The sequence below is a fragment of the Bidens hawaiensis genome, unplaced genomic scaffold, assembly GCF_021521415.1.
Source record: "Bidens hawaiensis isolate Kalapana, Puna unplaced genomic scaffold, B.hawaiensis_p1.1 tig00018037_1, whole genome shotgun sequence".
Lineage (NCBI taxonomy): Eukaryota > Viridiplantae > Streptophyta > Magnoliopsida > Asterales > Asteraceae > Bidens > Bidens hawaiensis.
Genome location: NW_027492725.1, coordinates 447,485 through 465,873, shown reverse-complemented (window position 1 = coordinate 465,873; position 18,389 = coordinate 447,485). Strand labels below are relative to the sequence as shown.

Sequence of the window (18,389 nt, the reverse complement as noted above, 5' to 3'; positions counted from 1 at the left end):
GTTACTGGCATTTATACTGCTCATATGCAGCTTCATTGATAATTTGGAAACTAACCATGTTAATTAACTGCAGTAGCTCATTCACAACACCTTTTCAAGAGATCTTGGTGTGCAAGATCAAGCGTTGAGAGGCTTTTTTTGTCAGGTTATGTGAAATATATTTACCTCCATACGTGATCCTGCATGCAAATCAAAAAAATAAAGACAGTAAGGTATCTAAATGGGTCATATTGGTCAAAAATGACCTGCACAAATTGTATTAACTTAATTTGGCAAATTAAAAAACTTACATCTCAATCAAAAATTACTACCAGTTTTGCAACAAACTAATGACAGCCCTCTTTGTTACCGTTTCACCGAGCGTTCAACAGCTGGTTCAAACGTTCTAGTACTTCTGGCAATGTGCAGGTCTGTCATAGAAAAATCAAGAAATTCAAAGATAACTGCACATAGACGATTTTAAAATAATATAAGTCGTAAACTGAAAAGGAAAAAAAAGAGTACATTGTTAATAATATTAAACAAGAAATCTTCTTCACTTGAACTGACTTAGACAAGAAACTAACCTCTTAAAAAACTTACATCCGGTTGGATAATCCTCAACCACTTCTACATCTGAACTCGTTGCCGGAAACTGTATATGAGCACAAGGCTACCTATCCATATGTTGTCGCCACCGAACATGGTTGTTATGTCGAAGACAACCGGGAGACCTTAACAGATGGTTGTGCCGCCACTGCTGTGTCCGAAAATCCAGTGTTATCACTGCCGCTAAATTTAAATGTATGAACACTAAAATATTTTACATTCAAATAATGATGAGTACCTAAACAAATCCTAAGTTCGTTAGAAGGCAGTCTCTTACACCTTCTGCCCGATTATAAGCTTCGAACAAAATATCTGCAACTGTAAACGTCAAAGTTGATCAGAGATTCAGAGATAGTGCAAAATCAACATATACATATCACGAATAAAAAATATTAAAAAAAAGTGGCATTAAAGCAAAATATGAACAGAATCACGACGTGAATAAAGAAACTCAATAAAATTGACCAAATAACCAACCTGAAACTGACACGCCTTAAAACCCCTGAAAAATGAAACAACAAATCCTAAAATTCAAAGAAAAACCAAATCACATCCTTCTCATGTGATTTATCTATAACCCCTTCTAATTTTTCAAAACATTATAAACAAACAAAACTCATCATACTGGATGTAATTTCCACCTCAAAAAAGGCAAATTGATTGACAAACCAACTATAGATCGGTTTTTAGCGAAGCATTTGAACGGCCGAAAACTCAGTTAGGGTTTGAAGGTTTACCTTCGCGACCGCGATCTGCCATGAACTGGACAAGCAACTTCCGACCTAAGCCAGAAATCCATTCGCTGTTGTCCCAGGTTTCGCGAAACAGTCGCATCTGAACCGAAATCCGGTACTAATTTAGCCTAAATCAAACACTAATCGTAATTAAATCATAAAAAATTCAAATACCAAAGAACCCTAATACATACCTCAAATTTGAAACCCTAAAATCAAAATTAAAAGATGATGATTTGAATACAATACCTGCTTGTTGTTATGCTCGTGGAAAACAACTGTGAAGACGGCGAGTTAGACAGCGACGGACGGAAAGAGTACTGGAACCCGGTCTTAGATTTGCAATCAGTGATGAAATTGAGCTCATCAAAACACCGGCTTTCTTTCTAACTGTAACAGGTAAGAACTCATTGACTCTTCTACACTCAGTGAAGATGTGGAGAAAGAAAAAAGATGAAATAAACCAAATTAGGGTTTGAAAATTACCTAAACTCATGATGATTGTGGTGTGGAAGGGGAAATGATCTGATTAAACGACGATGTTGATGAAGATGACGAAAAAGAACCCTGTGGAATAGTCAACAGCTGCCATGGTACTGATGAGAGAGATGAAAAGGTTTTTGGTGATATTTCCAAATTGGTGGAATTCAAAATTTGAACCATACTGGGAGAATAAGAAATTTGAGCGGGATCTAGACAACTTTTTTGCTGGTAATATTTTATGCTAAAAATAATTGTACACCAAGCTTCAAAAGTTTGTACCTCTTAATTTTAAGAGTATTTGGTGAAATTACTTTCTTGTCCTTCCTATATGTATTTTAATATAGTATAGATATATATATATATATATATATTTATAGGTGGTATAAAAGTTTCCCATTTAAAAAGATGAATGAAGGTTAAACTAGAATTATTATTTAAGTTAAGGGTTTATTTGTTATGTTTTATTTACTTAATTGAATTATAATAGGTTTAGAAAAGGTTTTGCCTTGGATATAAAGTTTAGTAGTTGTTTTTTAGGGCAAGTTTAGTAGATTTGTAAATAGGGGTCTAGATTATTGTTTTTTTGTGTCAAATAGTCTCTTTCTTTTTATATTCGTGAAGTTCGTTTGATTATATGAAAATAGTTAAGGTTGTCATCTCAATATCTCGTGTTCATTTATTTGTTTGTTCGTTTGATCTGATTATTTGTTCCAACTAGCCAATAGCTCGATAAATAATAATAAATCTTGGTTGGTATTGAAAGGTTCTCATTTTTAGTGATAAAAGTTTAATGCATGTTTATTTACATTATCATGTTTATTTACATTATCATGTTTCATTATTATATGTTCATTAAGATGAAATGTAATAAGCATTTTCTAATATTTGCTATGGTTTAATCTAGTGTTTTCAAAAATATTTCGTATTAAGGGGGAATTAAGATTTAAGTAGATTGAAATAAAAAGTTTATTAATTCTGGATCCCTATAAAATGTTGTCTATGGCGTACTCCTTCCCACAACGTAGCAAACCAAAACAATGATTAATCTCCACATGAACACTATCATCTCACCACCTTCTGTCACCACCACCGCCGCCACTTTTCCACGCTGCTTCACTCACACCATCACTTCTTCTTTTCCCTCTCACGGTCGGAACCGACGCTTCATTAAGTTTACAAGTGTCTTATTTATTTCGATACGTTGTTCTTATCTAAATATGCACGCATAAATCCTGATTAATCTCTTTTTTTATTACATTTAATATATTTTAGTAAATAATTTATAGGTGGTATAATAGTTTCCCATTAACGGTGCAAAGACTTCTACAATCTTAGTAACAAAGGTATTTGAACCGTGAATTATACTCATAAGATTAATAATGTAGTAGGTTCACTTTCTTGGCTATTTGTGACCATCAAACCGTTGCGAAGACTTGCAAAGTAATGAATTATACAATTGGATTTCTCATCAAATGGCATAGAGGGTGATGGTTAAGTACTTAAGAAAATGGTGGGTCTATCCCACTAACAAAATGAAATAGTTGTAACCAATCAAAAAAATCCATCTCACCCACTTTACAACTTTTTTTATTTAATTTCTAAACAATTTAATTATTATTTTAATCGGGTAGTGGATAGTTATCTCACGATGCATAAACGGGTAGCTAGTTATCCTACATGACAATGTCGTGACTCGATAACTAGCTTTTACTAGTTATCCCACAACACAATATAGCCTTAACGGTGTATAGAACAAGTTTTGAATGATATAATCTTTTAAATTTTCGCACTTTTCTTTTTTTCATAATTTTCTTTTTTTCAACAGAACTTTCAATATTTTTTTTGGAATTATTGTTTTTTAATGGTTTTCAAATTTATTATAATCAATACATTATGCACATAAACATTAATACATCCCAAAATTTAAAATGTTGCAGATGTACTGGAACAATTTATGTTGCCATTAGTGGACAAGCATCATGTAGTATAGGAGTATGTCGAATCCATTTAGTCCATTTTTATTTCTATGACCGATGGAAATATAGCTTATGACACATCTTGGGTTGCACTTATAAAAGATGTGGATGGACAAAGTGGTAGTCCTCAATTCCCATCAAGTCTACAATGGGTCGTGAAACATCAGCTCCCTAATGGCTCGTGGGGAGAACCCTTGATGTTTTGGGCTTTTAATAGGCTTCTTAACACATTGGCTTGTGTGATCGCACTAACTTCTTGGAACGTTCATCCTAACAAGTGTGGAAAAGGTACCAAATATAGGAACCACACATGTATCTTTAGCTATCGCACTAACTTCTTGGAACGTTAATATTAGTTTGACATCATACAGGAGTGAAATTTGTGAGTGAAAATATGAACAAGCTTGGATACGAGAAGAAAGAACACATGACACCTGATTTTTTAAATTGGTCCTCCCTTCTCTCATTGAAAGAGCGCGTAAACTAGGAATCAAAGTGCCAATTGATTCTCCGGTCTTGAAAATGATCTACACAAGACAAGACAAGAACTCGCAAAGTGAGTTGTCATTGATTGTTATACCAACAAGGATGTTGATGATGATGATAATAATAATAATAATAATCTAAATGTCAGGTCCCCGATCTCAGGTAGATCTTACATAAATCAAGTCATAACTCACACAAATAAATGTGTTGACAAGGGAGTTAATGACGGGTTGCTATATTTAGAAAGATAACCGTTTGTTAAAGGCGGAATCAATAACAAACAGGGTAGTTGCTAAATAATAAATCAAAGGTAACTAACACACTCAAGATTCACTCAAAAGATTTTCATTCATATAATGTTCATCATACAAACGATAACCGATTTAGGGTTTCTTGAATGGAAAGTTATATCCGTACGATTCCTAGGACGGCTGTCACATTCATAAATATTCCTTCTTATCTTAAAAGTGTGATTGCCTGAATCCGTCCTTAGGAGGCGTGCCCTAAATTATTCCTTTTATAGGCATGACACCTCCTTTACAGCTGTCATTCCTTCTAGAAACCCTAAATGCTAAAACATATTCAAATTACATATTCAAAACTATTCCAAGTGTAAAACAAGTCTTCCGGGTAGGCTTTGTAGCAATATGACTTTCCGAGTAAACTGTGTGTTTTGCCTTCCTTCAGTACTTGGTAACATTGATGTGTTCCCGGGATTAGTTTCCGGGTAGACTTTACTTAAAGAGTATTTTACCAAGTAAAATACTCACCGGGTAGACTTCAATCTTCTTGACTTTATCAGACTTTGCCCGACAAACTCTTACGAGCAACCTTGTTCTTCAATAGTCCCTTCAACTCTTTACTAGAAAATAGCTTATTAGCAAAGTGTGCCCGGTAGCACTATTCCTTGCTTGAGTTGATCTATGCCCGATGTAACTTGAGATATTCCATTATTCATCAAGCCTACTTGGACCAATGTATTATTAAAGAATACCTTGCCCGGTCTTCCAATCACTTGGCTTCATGAGCTTGGTTAGCCAAAAGCTTACTCGGAAGTAAACCTTACTTGGCTATGAAGAACATACTTTCTTGATATAGTGATCCTTGCCCGGGTATGTACAAAATAGTGAACCATGCCCGTAATACACTAATTTACGAGCCCTGCCCGGATATCCACTAAAGAAGAATTCTAAAAGATAACCTTGCCTGATAGACAAAATATCATGCCTGGCTAAGTAAAACCTTGCTCGGAAGTCTAAGGTGTGCCCGGTTCCATACTTAGCGAATTCTGAGGAGGTTGAGAAGATTCCAATCTTCCATATATCATTTTTAGGTCAAATCTTTGACTCAACAATCTCCCCCTAGATTGGAACACCTCAACTGACCCAAAACATCTTTATGGTTTACATACACTTAGTCAAAATACACAACAAATCAAAATCAAAATCAAAATACATATTCATAACAAAATCAAATAATTACATATTCAAATGTTGTCCGTAGACATTACAAAACAAAGCCTATAATAATGCTCATTTTCTTCTTGCATTATAGTAGGCTTGCCTTCTATTCAGAATGACTGTTGCTGCTCTTTGTTTGAAAATATCAAGGATTTGGTAATGAGTGTGACTTTCTGGAATGACCAAATCCCTAATATCTCTTAAGTCTTCATAGTGCAGGTAAGTCAAGTCTTCATCTCTTCTGATTACTGCCAAAGTTACTCCATCTGAGTTTCTAAGAACATAATGGTCTGTATTCTCCTTGTATTCAATCTCTGCAATGATGCCATTCTTCTTAGAGGTGTTCAAAAAAACCGGTTACGGAACCGGTTTGGCCGGTTCAACCGGAAACCGGTTTTTTAAAAACCGGTTTTTTTAAAAACCGGTTTGACCGGTTTACGTAACCGGTTTACGTATCGGTTATACGTTTTGGAGCCAAAACCGGTTTTATAACCGGTTAAAAAAAAAACCGGTTTTTTTAAATAACCGGTTATTAAAAAACCGGTTAACCGGTTTTTAAAATAACCGGTTTATTACCGTTATAAAAAAAACCGGTTAACCGGTTTTTTAATAACCGGTTAACCGGTTAAACCGGTTTTCGAACGTTACCAAACGGCTTTATAGCCGTTTTTTTTTTTTTTGACCGTTTTTTAGCCGTTTTTTTTTTGTTTTTTTACCATTTTACCCCCACAAACATCTATATATAGTTTAGGTTGGGTATTGGTTAGATCACACTTGATTATACAACTCCAAACGCTCTAAACGTTTATTTCATACGCGATTATACAACTCCAAACGCTCTTCTTTCGTAGTCGTTTATTTCATACTCGAGTATACCACTCTTAATTCGTAGTCGATTATCATGGCCTCCCAAAGTGCTGCTTCATCGGTCAACATGGGTGCCTCGAACACGGGAGAAACCGTCGTTCGGGTCATCCCCACGAAACGAAACCAAGATATTTGGCAACATTTCGACCTATGCGAAATGTCTAACGGAACCCAAAAAGCTAGATGCAAACATTGTTTGAAGTTTTATAACAAAGAAGCAAACTCCAGTTTAAGAGCTCATGTAGAAAAGCCCTCTTGCAAGGTCTTGAAGGACGAATCCGGAAGTAGTTCGCAGCCGGAGATGACGAATCAAGGAACGGTGTTTACGTACGACCTTGAAGCGGTACGTCAACAGTTTGGCAACTTTGTGATTCAACAATCACTTCCTTTCAACCACTTCGACAACCCTCAATTCACGGAGATGATGCAAAAGTATGTTCAACCACGCTACCAACACGTAAGTCGTTCGACCCTTAGAAGAGATTGTCTTAAAGCATGGAAAAACGCTAAATCCGAACTAATTTCATACTTTTCAAACTTACAAACTGGTGTGAACTTAACAACGGATGTGTGGTCGGTACCTAATGGTTCGCCCGACTCATACATTTGTGTGACGGCTCATTGGGTTGACCCCCGGTCGTGGCAAATGATGAAACGAACCGTTGCGTTTCAATTGTTTGATTACCCGCACACGGGTAGAAATATTTTTAAACTCTTGGATAAAGTCATTCGACAATACAAGATTGAAGATAAAATCTTTTCAATATCGTTTGATAACGCGTCCAACAATACGGCCGCGGTTGGCCATTTAAAATTAAAGTATAAACCTATCTGTGATGGAGCGTTTTTTCATAGCCGATGCATTGCACATATTATCAACTTGGCCGTGCAAGATGGGTTAAACGTGATCGAAACGCAAAGAAACAATTTTAAAAGAATGTTACGAGATGTTTTTAGCAACAATTCAACATTTTCAAGATACAAAAAATTTTGTGAAGAAGCTAACTGTCAATGGTTGGGGCCTAATTGGGATTGTCCAACAAGATGGAACTCGACTTGTGAAATGTTTGAGAAAGCCATCCAACAAAAACAATCGTTAATTGCGTTTCATCAAATTTTGTCAAATAGGGGTAAATGTGCACCGTACGATCCTAGAAACTGGTTATTGATTGAGATCGTTACGGAGGTTCTTCAAATTTTTAAATCTTGCACAACTAGTTTATCCGGGGTTTACTATCCAACAAGCCCCATTGCTTTACCAAAAATTGCTGTCATGTGCACAAAGTTGACTGAAATTCATTGTAGGGGTGCACCTTATTTTGATATGGGTGCAAAAATGAAAGAAAAATTTAGAAAATATTTTCAACAACTACCCGCTGTTTTGACCTGTGCGGCTGCGTTAAACCCTTGCATCAATGTTGGTGGTGTTGAAGCTTTAATAGAAAAAATTTGTGATGAGCTAGAGTTAAACGACGATCAAAACCCCCATTATAACCAAACTTTAAAGAATGCTTTCAACACCACCTTGGCAAACATGTATGATGTTTACCTTACAAAACACGGGTCGTCTTCCCAAATTCATGACTCGTTAAGAGCTGTTGCCCAATCCCAATCCCAAACCGACCTTGAAATGGGGATGTACTACATGATTTGGGAAGACGCCGGTAAACGTCAAAGGGTAAACACCCCAAGCAGTGAACTTGGAAGGTATGGTGGTACCAACTTTGTGAAACACATGACTCCGGATGAATTTAGAAGTCTTGATTTGCTGGCTTGGTGGAGAGGTAAGGAGGATGAGTTTCCGATCCTCGCCGCCATGGCCAAAGATTTACTAACGGTCCAAGCTTCCACGGTAGCTTCGGAGTCTGCTTTTTCTGTTTCTGGCAGGGTTATATCGATTAGGAGGACTCGACTCACTCCACCAGCTGTAGAGATGTCGATTTGCTACAAGGATTACTTGGACTCTTTAGATAGGGCACAACATCAACGCTCACTCGAGGGGGAAATGGAGTATGAGGCGGCCTTGTATGAAGACGAGGTCAATCAAGGACACACTCAACCAATGACCGATGAAGAAGCCGCGTACGACGATTACCTAAGGAATAGCTCGGGATCGGGTAGCGAAGAAAATGAGTAACAAACATCAACTTGTTAATGTAATCGTGTCTAAGCATTCTTTAATGTTTGTATTTTTGAGTTACGAATATGCGATAACGATTTAATGTTTGTATTTTTAATGTAAAAGCTATAAATGAAAGTTATGTGTTTTTAATCTTCCAAGCAAAGAATGCTAACAACGAAACCCTAAACCCTAAACCCTAAAGCAAAAAAAAAAAAAAAAAAAAAAAAAAAAAAAAAAAAAAACCGGTTAACCGGTTAGACCGGTTATTAAAAACCGGTTATAAAAAAACCGGTTTAATAACCGGTTCTAACCGGTTTCTAAACCGGTCCAAACCGGTTTGGCCGGTTTGAGTTTTCATTGATAAAAACCGGTTAATAACCGGTCCGGTTATTAACCGAACCGGTTTTTTTCTGGATAAAAAAAACCGGTCCGGTTAATAACCGAACCGGTTTTTTCAAAAAAACCGATTTGTGCACCTCTAATTCTTCTGCACAGTGTAATTTGGTCTTGTCATTCTTTTTTTCCATTCTGATGCAGGTATTCATATTTGACAAAGTATTTTTATCTTTGATGTTCATCTCATATCTCAGTTCAGCACTAGCTATTTTCTTCAGTTTAGCTGTTCTTCTTGTTTTCTCAAGTCTTTTCATTTTCCAGCTTTTCTTTTCTTTTAAGAAGGAGAATCCCTTGTCAGATTCATCTCTTAGGAACTTTGAGAGTTCATTTTGCTGTCTCCCTGCCATTTTGCTTGTGTCATGATAGTCATAAAGGTCAAGCTTGGCCATTTTCTCCAATTGTTCTTGTGTGAAATTAGCAAAGTCATCCTTCAGAATTATGTCTCTTAGTTGTTTACTTTCCATCACTACTTTCAGAGACTGAGAGACTGAATCATAGTAGAGTCTTCTGGGTAGATCCACATCAGATTGTGGTCTTGTTGTTCTTTGCAATTCAGCTCCACTAGATTCATCTCTATGAGTTGTTGATTGTTGCCTTGATGTAAATGGCCCTGTTTATGTAGACATCATGGGTTGATAGGGCCCCTCTACTTCAAATCTTGTCTTGTACCAACTCATAACCATTTCAGCAGGAAGATTAACTAATTCATCCAACTTTTCACCCCCTTCACTAAACAATCTTGCAATCATTTCATCAATTGCCTCATCACGCAGTAAAACAGCAGGTACAAATCTTCCTCCAATAAAACTTTTTGGATTTGCCCCCTGCAGCAATACCTTCTCCCACTCAGCCTTTTGCATATAGAACATATCTTTCAGTTCATCTTTGTTTAGTGCATTAAAGGCATCTACATCCATTTCCTTCTGTGTAGTCATTACCTCTCTCAATATATCAATCATTTCATCATTTTCCCAAGGAACTATGGGTTCATCAACAGATTCAGGATTTACTTCCTCTGGGATTGGGGTTTCATGAGTTTCAGCTCTATCAGCCTCTTGCTTCTTCCTTAAGGACATTAACTTCCTTTTCTTCTTAGGAGGCCCAGTCTGGCTTTCTCTTTCTTCATTCTGAATCTTCCTTTTCAAAATCTTGTATTCATATTCAACCACATCTTGGGACATTAATTCCACATCATTTAAAGTTCTTCCATGTTCAATCAGAAATTTGCACTTTCCACCATATTTGCTATTGATCTTTTCAATCCTTTCCTTTTCATTTGCAACTTTCTGCTTGGCTTTCTCAAAGTCTTTTTCTTTTTCAGTATCTTTTGTTTTGTGGTATAAATATTTGAGTTGCTTATAAGTACAATTTTTCAAGTCAGCTTCAGAATGATTGTGCAACTTTAAATACTTTGTGAGTCTTTGTCTTTCCTTTTCTTGCTTTGAAGCTTTTGATTCAGCATTGGATGTTTCAGTATGTAACAACTCCTTCATTTCTTCTTTTCTTTTTATTTTCTCGTAGAGTGTATCAACAGCCTCTTTCTCCAAGCAATCAATCATACTTGGCTTCAATCCTTTCTTCAACAAGAATCCACACTTACCATCAAAATTTTCTTTTAAAGCCTCAAGTTTCTCAGCCTCTTCATTTTCTTTGACATATTTTTCTTTTACCTTTTCTCTTTCACTATTGTAGAGATCTTGAAGCTTGTCAATCTTGAAGTGAATTAAATCTTTCTCAGAGTACCCATGCTTTCTCAGATATTCTATATACTTTTGAGCATCTCTATTCTTTTGTTCCATTCTTTTCTTGATTTCATATCTTTCCTTGTCCAATCTCTTTTGCAACTGATTGTCATCCAAATCAACCAAAGTTTCAAAGCTTATACCAAAGTTCCTCAGTTTCATTACTAATGGATTTTTCCTTTTAGCTTCCAACATGCTCAGCTCAATGTTTGCCCTTTGCTCATCAGTCATTGTGACTTGTGGGGACACAACATTAGCAACTTCATCATCTTTTCCATCATTGTCATCATTATTATCAGATTCATCAGACTCATCCTCCTCCTCTGTTGATTCATTTACTACATCAATTTTGGGTTCATCAAGAGTTGGACTTTCTGGTGTTGTATCAACACTTGGAACACCTGGAACACCAGGCAGCTTTTCTTCTGGTTTCAAAGTTTGCAATGGAACTGCTCTGATTTGACTTTCTTCGTCATCAGGAGTTTCTACATAACATTTGTTCTTGTCATCCCATTTTCCTTTCTTGGTTTTCAGATCCTCCCTCATACATTGATCAGTGGCTTTTCTCTTTCTAGAATATGTCTTTTCAAATCTGCCCACATTCTCATGTATTTTTTAGGCTTTAGCCAACATCTCTTCAATTGATTCTTCATTTTCCTTTTCAGGTTCCTTCTCAGGTTCCTGTTGAGATTCTTTTTCAGGTTCAGGATCCTTTTGTGCAAACATACTCACAACCATGGCTAGGGAATTGTCAACTTCCTTATCCCTTCTTAGATTTATCAATGCCTCAATAACTATTTGATCATCAGCCTCTTCTTCATTTATTACTTTGGCAACATTGGCCTGATCAATTAATGCTTCCTGCTCTGCTAATTCTTGAGGAGTCAAGGTTTGGGCCAGTATCTCCCTCTCCCTTATTTCTCTCATAATTTCTTCAAGTTTTCTTTTTGCAGCAGCAGAAGCTTCTTCATTTTCAGTGAATAAAATCTCTTTCACAGGATTTGCCTTAACAGGCTCTTCTTCAGTTACTTTTGCCTTTCCCTTGTCCAGTCTTTTCTTCAATTCTTCTTCATTCTCTGGAGGGAAATTATAAATATCTCTATCTAACTCATCCATTTCCTCATCATGCTCTACAGTCTTGGAGCTTTCATGTTGTTCAGACTCAGTAAGTATTAACTCCTTAGTAGCAGCATCTTCCTTATTTATTACATTAGTTTGTTCCTCAGTTTGAATGTCAGTTAATACATCAGTTGCCTCATCAGTAGGAACCACATTTTCTTCATGGATCAACATTTCAGTTTCATCCACATTTTCCTTTTCCCTTCTCTTCTCATCATCCTTTTCATCCTCTTCTCTCCATATCACATTCATTACTTCATCATTAACATCATAATTCTGTTCTCCTTTATCAGAAGAATATGCTTCATAATCAACATCTTCCATACTTTTTTTGGGTAAAAAGGGTTTGTACCCAGGCTATAATAAAAATAAAAAACTGGCGTAATGACAGAGTATCAAAACGGCAACAAAAAACACAACCACAAAAACTAGACGAGAGGCATACCACTCGCTAGCCTAAAAACCCACTAAACACAGCCCAATAAACTACAAGAAAACAAAAAACATTAGACTTCTAATGTAGCATTAGGCAGCTTCCAAACTTCCATCCACTTCCTTGAGCTTGAACGAAACCGACTCGAGAGAAGTTTTAATCTGACAATGCCCACTACCGCATCAATGATCTGACTGCAATCCCTCTTTTGATTTTTGAATAGTCTTAAATTCCTTTCCTGCCAAATCAGGTAGCAACTCGCTGCTAAAACAAGTTTAGCAGTAACCACATCCGCCGATTTACTAGAAGCAAAAGACTCGTATTTCACCAAGATATCCCCCCACATATCAGAATATGAATCAATCTTAGCAAACTCACATACACCTTTCCAGACTTTGAGTGAAAGCGAGCAGCGAAAGAATAAATGACCATGAGAATCAGGTTGAACATCACACAGCGGACATACCTGGCTGACATCAGTTCGGTTCTCCCAATATCTTACCTTATCCTGAGTTTTTAAACGATTCTTAATGATCAGCCACAATAAAAAAGCGTGCTTAGGAATACAGTTAGGATACCATACAACATTAAACCAAGTGACCTTGCGATCCTTAGATCGAATCGCATGCCACATATCCTTAACAGAAAACTGAACAAACTTTCCATTCAAATCTTTGATCCAAACTTCATCATCTTTTTGATTTTGAATTGAAGGAAACTGCACAGAATGAAGAAAAGAATTCCATTCAACCGGCCACCTCCAAATACCCTCCTCAACTAAATTTGAAACTCTGTCAGATAAAGAAAAACCCTCCCGATGGATTGATCTAGTAGACACCATATCAATCAGAGGACGTGTAGTACACCAATTATCATACCAGACAGAAGTAGAGTCACCGTTCCCAATACGAAACCAGAAAAATTGTCTCACCATTTGCCGAATCTGTAAGAGGTTTCTCCAAGTGCAAGACATATTACCCCGCTTTTGGACAGCCCAGAAGCTAACGCCCCGCAGTTTATAAGTATGAATCCATCTGACCCAAAGAGATTCCTTGTTACTAAGCAAATTCCATATATGAGCAGACAAAAGCGCAACATTAAACTCGGACAACCTTCGAATACCAAGACCACCTTCAAATTTAGGAAGGCAAACAGCCTCCCAAGCCACTTTAGCTTTTCCCCGGCAACAATCCCCATTAGACCAAAGGAATCTTCTCATGAGTTTTTCAATTTCAGTAATTAATTTTGCCGGAAGTAAAAACATTTTACCCCAGTAAATATGCATAGAAGAAATAACTGATTTAATTAATTGAAGCCTACCCGCAAAAGACAAACTTTTATTTTTCCAATCAGCTAACCTTCCTCGAACACGATCCACCAAAATCCGGCAATCCTTGTAATAAAGATTTTTTGAAACCAACGGAACACCAAGATATTTAACGGGTAAATTACCTTCAGCAAAAGGGGAGATGTTAAGAATATCTAGTTTGACATGGTTCAGAGTATTACAGAAAAAAGCAGTACTCTTTGGTAAACTAGGAGCCAAACCCGACACTTCCTTAAATTCCTCCAAGCCTCCCATAATAACTTGAACTGACACGGGATCTGCATGGAGAAAAATGAAGAGATCATCTGCAAAACATAAGTTAACAATATCCAAGTCTTCACATTTCGGGTGATAAATAAAACCCGCCGAATTTCGAACCCTACGCTTCAAAATAAGAGTTAGAACCTCCATAATTAGAGTAAATAAGTAAGGGGATAACGGGTCCCCTTGACGCAACCCACGTTTTCCCACGAAGAAACCATGCGGAACGCCATTCACCGAAACTGAGAAAGAGGACGAGGTTACACATGTCATGATCCAATTTATCATTATAGGATGAAACCCAAACCCACTTAAAATCCTCTTCAAGAACGACCAATCAACAGTGTCATAAGCTTTCTGAATATCCACTTTAAAAGCACACCGGGCTGCACCACGATCAAGGTGGTAGCTATGCATCAACTCCTGGGCCAGTAAAATGTTATCAGAAATATTCCTACCAGGAATAAAAGCCGATTGATTAATATCAACTAAATCCTCCAAAGAACCTTTAATACGATTTGCAATAATTTTAGTAATACATTTATACACCACATTGCAAAGAGATATTGGCCTATAATCTTTCGGAAGACGAGCATTTCCCACCTTAGGTAATAATGAGAGAATAGTATGATTAACCTCTTTAAGCAATCTCCCCGAAATAAAGAAATCCTGCACCGCCAAAATCACTAACGGACCAACAATATCCCAAGAATTCTTAAAAAAAGCAGCTGAATAACCATCCGGACCAGGGGCTTTATCATCTCCAATATCAAACATAGCACCTCGAACCTCCTCAGACGAAACAGGCCCAACCATACTGTTAGCTTGAGTCGTCGAAAGTTTTGTGCGAAAAAGATGATGATCATCCAGATCAGAAACTGTTCCAATATTGCCAAGAAAGCCTTTAAAATAATTCACTAAAATTTTAGCAACATCCTCCCCATGGAAAACATTTCCCTCCTCATCTTCAATACAATCGATCCGATTACGAGACTGATTAGCTTTGACAACTTTATGAAAATAAGCTGTATTCGACTCACCCAACTCAAGCCACTCCACCTTTGCCTTCTGTTTAAGAAATCGTTCCTCATCCAAAATAGCATCATTCAACGCACTAACTAACACAGCTTGATCCTCGCGCAGAATCTGATTAAACGGATCCGCATCAACACTCCTTTGAACAGAATCCACTTCGAACCGCATTTTATTAACTTTAATATGGAGATTACCCTTGTCATATAACAGTTTACGGAGAGGTTTCTTCAAATTTTTCAGTTTCTTAGTCAAAGAGAACATATAATAACCCTCTACCTCTATGTTCCAACCATCCTTAACCACCTGTTTAAAATCTGCATGTGAAGTCAGAACATTTGAAAACTTAAAAGGCTTCGGACAGAACTTCCTGGACAAAGGAATAGAAAGAATAGCTGGAGTGTGGTCCGATATTCTATACGGCAGAAACTCAACATAAGACCCCGGGAAAATATCATTAAAAACCTGGTTCCCCATTATTCTATCCAGCTTCTTCAAAAGACCTGAATCACCCTTTGGTTTTTGGTTCCAAGTGTATTGAAGACCAGTAAATTTTAAATCTAAAATTTCCAGCTCTTGAATACAATCCTTAAACTCAACCATCGAGATATCCCTCGAAGAGGAACTAGAAGTAGACTCATCCAGATTCATAATCGTATTAAAGTCCCCCATCACAATCCACGGCTGATTATTAACCAAATTGTTATGAATCATAAGATTTTGCCATAATTGACGCCTCAAAAGATACGAATTATGAGCATAAATAAAAGAAAAGAAAATTACTTTCCGATCCGATTTAAGACAAATTTGCGTGTGCACCACTTGATCCGATTGAGAGAGAATCATCAAATCCATCACATTCGTATCCCATCCAACAATAACCCGAGAGTACTTTTCACAAACATTTCCATTAGAACTCCAGCTCCAATTACGAAACATCCTACTACATATCCCACTCAAATTTGAAGGTTGAACATGCGATTCTAAAATAGCACATAACGAAATCTTATTTTCAGCTATAACCTGCCGAACCTCACTTTGTTTAGGGGAGCGGTTCACACCCCTCACATTCCAAGACATAGCATTAAACATTATGAACCATTGAAACGGGAGTGCTTGCCCCCTCAGAATTTACCTTAATATTGATCTCATTGAACACTTCCTCAATATCATCATCCAAATCTTCATTGGAACCATCCACATCACCTCTGATTTCTGACAAAGGAGCAAACGAATTTTCATTCCCTTTCTTTTTATCACTACTTTGAGAATTCTGAAACTGTTTAACACGGTAAACGAATTTTGGCTTAGGTTTGGAGAGATGAACACCCTCAATACCCTTATACTCACTACCACCAGCTTTTGATTTATGCTTTCGTTTAACTTGTTGGTATCCCTCCTCATCATCCCCATTCTTCTCTTTCGCAATCTCTTTAACTTGTTTTGGACACTTCCTATCAGCATGGCCAAACGATTTACAAGTATTGCAATGAGGAGGCTTCCATTCATACTCAATCTCCACTGTTTGTTTAATGACACCCTCCCCAATCAACGCTGGAATTCCCACTACTAAAGAATCTTTAAACTCATGATCCGCTTTCAATTCAACCAAAGCTCTAGCATAGCTACTGCGACCCCAAGAATCAACACACATAGATGATGTATAAGAGTCCAGCATGATCGGATCACCAACCTTTGTAGCTAGCATACTTAAACCATCCTCCGTATAAGCAACTAACGGCACATGATGCATTTTAATCCAAACCGGGACACGGGTAACTTCAGATTTACATAACACAGTGAACGGTGTCCATATATTTAAGATAAGAGGCATCGACCTGATTAGCCATGGACCATGTTCCATAACTCTATCCATTCCCTCCTTTGAATCAAATTTAAAAAAGAAAAATCCATCCGCATTCATCATGCACCGTTGTATACCAAATTTAGCCCAAGCATTTTTAACATATGATTCTACAACCGGAAAAGGGAGTCTTTTGTCCAAAAAATAACCATACAATGTATGTTCATACCTTTCATTGACCTCCTTTATTGATGATTTTGGCAGAATCACATCCACACCTTCAATGTTAGAATCTGACTCCAAACACCTAAAGTTTACCTTCTTTTTCTCAGAATTTCCAGATTTAAGAACCCCGGCATAAGAATCTTTTGAACCAGAATTTTCAACACCATCTTTCCTACCAGAATCGCCTTGAGGATCAGCAATCTTATCATCCTCCAAATCAACCTTCAGATCGTTAATATTTTGGGAAACATCTCCATTATTGTTAACAGAATTTGATAAACTAATATCCTGATTCATAGAATCAAGAATATTATAAGAAACCCTAGTCACCTTTGCATTATGTGGAACCCTAGCCACCATTGGATCAGCCATCACATGAGCAGAAACACCATGATTATGTTTCTTTAAAATACCACGTATCGGAGCACCATCAATGTTCTTTACCTTTGACACGAGATTGACCTCTTCTTTAGACTCCATACTCGGACATCAAAAGCACAAGTGAGGTTAACTTCTGCCAAAAAGACGGAAAAGAAAGCAAAGAAAGAACGAGCAGCAAAGAAAGCAACGAAAGAACGAGCAGCAAAGAACGAGCAGCAAAGAATCGAGCAGCAAAAACCCGTGCAAAACAGAAACGAAAACACCAAGCAAAACCCTAATAAAGAATGACGACAGCAAAGAAAGATCGAGCAGAGTTTAGAACTGAAGGTTATATTCAAGGATTACTACCAATAAGGAATCCGAATAAACCCCAAACCCTAAACCAGATCGATCACAAGAAGAAAATTCATCAAAATCGCCATTCTAGAGAGAGAGAATTAGGGTTTTTGACGGCAACCACCTTGTTTTCTTTTTTGTCTACTTGTCTTAATAATATTAAGTTTGATTAAGCAAGCTCTTTTTCTGACATGCAACATCTTCCATACTTCTTTCTTCACTATCCTCATCTCATCATATGCATTCAGTATACATTTCAAACCATCAATAGTCTCATCATTTGTATCCTTTTCAATCTCCACATTCTCCATAGCATCAGTTGGCACATTTATATTCTCCCCCTGTTTTGGGGCAGCTGAGGTCTTCTCAACCTCCTGCTCCAGGGTTTGAATTCTCAATTTTGCTCGGACCAACTGATCTAGCAACATCACATTCTCCATTGTCACCTCCTCATTCCTCTTCTTTAGTTCAACATTTTCTTTCATTAAATCCAAATTTCTTTGAAATAGGTCTGTTTCAGTATGTGAGGTTGTAAGTGGTGATGTAGAGAAAGGTTCATGTTCAGATTGTTCTTGGTTTATGGTTTGAGTTTGGATAGTGGGTTGGGGTGGTGATTG

The 18,389-nt window shown here is 37.1% G+C and overlaps 1 pseudogene; it reads left to right on the top strand.

Annotated features, from left to right (window-relative positions):
- Positions 1-2,842: 2,842 nt before the first annotated feature.
- LOC143555303 (ent-copalyl diphosphate synthase 1-like) overlaps positions 2,843-18,389 on the top strand; it is a 30,655-nt pseudogene continuing 15,108 nt past the window's right edge.